The sequence below is a fragment of the Ictidomys tridecemlineatus genome, chromosome 8, assembly GCF_052094955.1.
Source record: "Ictidomys tridecemlineatus isolate mIctTri1 chromosome 8, mIctTri1.hap1, whole genome shotgun sequence".
NCBI lineage: Eukaryota > Metazoa > Chordata > Mammalia > Rodentia > Sciuridae > Ictidomys > Ictidomys tridecemlineatus.
In genome coordinates, this window is record NC_135484.1 from 87,190,133 (window position 1) to 87,194,351 (window position 4,219).

General features: G+C 36.5%; 1 pseudogene; it reads left to right on the plus strand.

Annotated features, from left to right (window-relative positions):
- Window positions 1-704: 704 nt before the first annotated feature.
- LOC101976931 (glyceraldehyde-3-phosphate dehydrogenase-like) lies at window positions 705-1,656 on the plus strand (annotated as a pseudogene).
- The last annotated feature ends 2,563 nt before the right edge of the window (window positions 1,657-4,219 follow it).

Genomic DNA, 4,219 nt, shown 5'->3' on the forward strand with positions numbered 1-4,219 from the left:
GTGATTTGGAGATAGACATTTACTTTATACTTTATTTTCTGTCCAAGTTTTTAATAATATGTATTACATTTTACTTTCTGGAGTATTTTATTCATTGTTATTCTTGAAAATTGCTATTATTAGAGCGATTATTTGTTGATTATTAACTCTGACTATAACCTAGCAGAGATTAAGGTCATGGGCTTAATTCTCACATAGTCCACTTAGGGCCATTTGCCTTGGGGCCTGCAGCACCATTCCTAGGCTGCTTCTAGCCATTGTGCACATGGATGTAATTGGACCCATGAGGTACTTTGAAAGAATCTGTAGTTATTAATAGAGAATCAATCAGAAGTTCATAAACCTATTCACAGTGATTCAATAATATACACAAAAGCACACTGAAAACAAGTGCTTTTAAAATTGTGTCTTCAATTATTTGTTCTTTCCTCCCCCCTCAAAAACAGAAGAAAATGGAATTCTCACAAAAATTTTCTTTTATATTCTTTCTCCTAGATATTTTAAAGATTTCTCTATCATTTTATATGTTTTTTTTTAGAATAGCCTTTTAATTTTAGTTCCAAAATGTCTCAAATTTTGCTTTTGGCTTTTTGCTCCTCTCTGTTTGACAGTCTTCTTGCGCTCTGCCAGCCACATCCCTGAGACACATGGTGAAGTTTAGAGAAAACAGATAAGGTCATATCAGATGCCTAGGCATTAGGGCTGCCTTCAACTCTTGCAACGGGGTATTGTCACCATTAAGGATCCCTTAACTAACCTTAAGTACATGGTCTACATGTTCTAGTATGATTTGATTCATGACAAATTCGATAGCACAAAGCTGAAAAATGAGAAGCTTGTCATCAGGAAAGCCCATCTTCATTTTCCAGGAGCAAGACCTATCAAACACAGTGATGCTGGTGTTGAATATGTTGTGTGGAGTCCACTGATATCTTTATTGCCATGGAGAAGACCAGGGTTTCTTTGAAGTGTGGAACTAAAAAGATCATCATTTCTCCCCCTTCTGTTGATGCCTCTGGGGTACTGCAGCCTAACCATTTAGCCCATAAAATTAACCTGTGTTTATGATGGTGTGAATCATGAGAAATTCAACAACTACCCAAGACTGTCAGCAATCAAGATTGTCCTGCACTATCAACTACTTAGCCTCCCTGGACAAGCACATTCATGACAACTTTGGCATTGTGGAGGGACTCATGATCACAGTCTATGCTATTACTGCCACTCAGAGGACCCTGGATGGCACCTATGAGGAACTGTATTGTGATAGCTGTGGAGCTGCCCAGATCATTATCCCTGTGTCCACTAGTGTAGCTGAGACTGTGGGTAAGGTCATTTCTGTATTTAATGGGAAGCTCACTGGCATAGCCTTCTGTGCGCCTATGCACAACTTATCTGTTATGGTTCTGAGCTGCCATCTAGAGAAAGCTGCTAAATATGATGACATCAAGAAGGTGGTGAATCAGGCATTGGAGGGCCCCCCTATAGTACATCTTGGGCTATACCAAGGAACAGGTTGTCTTCTGTGAAACCCATGCTTCCACCTTCAGTGCTGGTCCTTGCATGACCCTCAGTGACATTTCTTCAGATGACATTGAATTTGTCCACAGTGGCAGAATGGTTGACCTTATGGTCCAACTAGCTTCCAAGAAGTAAGAGCCCCTGGACCACCAGCTTCAGCAAGAACATGAGAGGAAAAGCCCTTCAGTTGCTGGGACAATTGTGCCCCAGCTAAGTCCCACAACACCCTAAAAATCTCCCCTCTTTGGTTTTCATTCCAGACCCTCTGAAGAGGGAGTGGCTTCCGGAGCCCTACTTTGTCATGTACCACCAATGAAACCCACTGCACCCAGCTGTCCCATCCTCTTCCATTTTTTGTTTTGTCCTTCTGGACACCTTCAATCAGACAAGCAAGATGTCTGTAAATAATATAAATAAATATAATTTTTATATTGTCTTCCAGAACATTTTAGATTAGGTCATGATTTTGGACAGCTTTGAGATATCTGGCACCCAAGCAACTGAATTTCTCACTACTCTTTTTTTTTTGTATCATTTTTTTTACAATGTTTTCAAAGTATGATTAGTATTCTGATAAGTGGTTGGGAAACTTTTTGGTTTGATGTTAGAAATTTCAGTTATGTGATGAATAACTTAAGATGGTTTGGCTGGGGTAATTGTGAAATGGCAAGATGGATAATTATTTGATATTTCAGTTTTAGGTTGTGCTTTAAGAGCAATTCTTAGAATAGGCCACCCATTATTTGTTGCTTCCTGTTTGTCCATGGATAACTTATTCCATAGAGACACCTTAGGCTTTGAGTGTTTGTACTGTTCCTTATCAGTACTACTGTTTCAACTATTACCAACTTACTAACACGGGTATCTGTCAGATATTATTAAGGTCAGATGAGAAAGAGCACAGAACAGTTCATTTCTTGTTGAAAAATGGACTCTAAAGAAATCTGGCATTCTCTAACACAGTTTGCCATTTAGCCATTTAGCCAGTTCTTATCTCTTCTCATTTCAATGAAACAGCTGATGGAAGGAATTTTTAAGTTTTGTGTCAGAAATTGGTAGCTTGGATCTGTAAGCCTTAAGCCACGGTTTTCATAGATTCACAGGTTGGCAAACTGGATAACATCACACTCTTGTCTTTTGTAACTATTTTCACTTTATGTTGCTTTTTCCTTTTCAAGCCTTTCTTCATATTTTCTTAAATAATTAAAAGTATGTTTAGTTATTGCTTTAGTTTGCTTTCTGTTGGTATAACTGAATGCCACAGAGTGGGTAATTTATAATGAAAAGAAGTTTATAAACTTATGATTCTGGAGGCTGAAAAAGTCCAGGCATCTGGTGGGGCCTTCTTCCTGCTTCACAGCATGGAATAAGGTATCAAATGATGAGACAAAGCAAGCAAACCAGAAAGATGGCTTTTATAACAAAAGCACTCCTGAGATAAGCTATGAATCCATGAATTAATTGATCCCATTCATCTCCCAATCATCTCCCAAAGGTCCCACCTTTCAAATACCATTAACATGTGACTTTGGGGGATTAAGTTTCCAACACATGAAATCTATGGGACACATTCAAACCAATAATTGTATAAGTAATTCATGAATATACTCTTTCTATAAAAGAAAAAATTCAGACATTATAAATAAAGCCCAAGTCCCTTCTGCCTATATACAACCCCCAGTTGCTTTTCTAGTGGTTATCATAGTCATTAACAGTTGGTGTGTCTTCTTTTAACTCTCTATATGCATTCATACACATGTATATATAAGGTATACTTCATAGATAAATGTATATACATGTGAATATATAGTTAAGATGTGTCATATTTCCTTGTTTCTATTTTAGATCTTTTGGTGCTCAGAATAGCTGCTAGTTGGGTTTTGCTACAGTTGGTTAAATATATCTATAGGCTTTGTCACATTCCAGGCTCCCTTTTCCTTATCAGGCTCCCACATATTTCTAATGATAGCCCTTCACATTTTCTTTTTATTTTGGCTTCACAATATAGCTCATTGTGATAACACACTTATAACTCTCAAATAATTCATCTTATCACCAAATATATTCTGATCTCAGCTAGGAAATTAGTGATGATTCAAACAAAATTGGTCAGGAAAATACTTGTTTTTTTTTCTGTTTCCACTCTCAGTTTGGTGGTCATCATGGCAGTATTAAGCAGCATGGAATACCAGTTAGGAATTTTGACAACAGGAGTTATACTTTTTCACCTTCTTCCCTTTCCTAGAGTCAAAGAAGGTTTTATGACCTTGAGAGTCTCAAGTTATTTTGATAGACTTATACTCTGGGATGGAATCTTTGTTTCTTTGAAATGGAAAAGATAGATCACTTTGTCACCAATATTCATCAGAGGCCACAATATGGCCAGGCCTTTCAGGAGATTTGTTCAAGTTAAGTGAAAGTCAAATATTTGTAAATGAAATTATGTTTTATTTTATTTTTTAGTATTATTTTTTGTTGTAGTTGGACATAATACCTTTATTTTATTTATTTGTTTTTTTTTAATTCTTTTACTGCTTATTTTTTTATTCTTTTAATTCTTTTTTTTTTATTGGTTGTTCAAAACATTACAGAGCTCAAGACATATCATCTTTCATACATTCGACTCAATTGGGTTTTGAACTCCCCAAATACATAATACAGACTCACTTCTGTTACATACTCACATTTTTACATAATG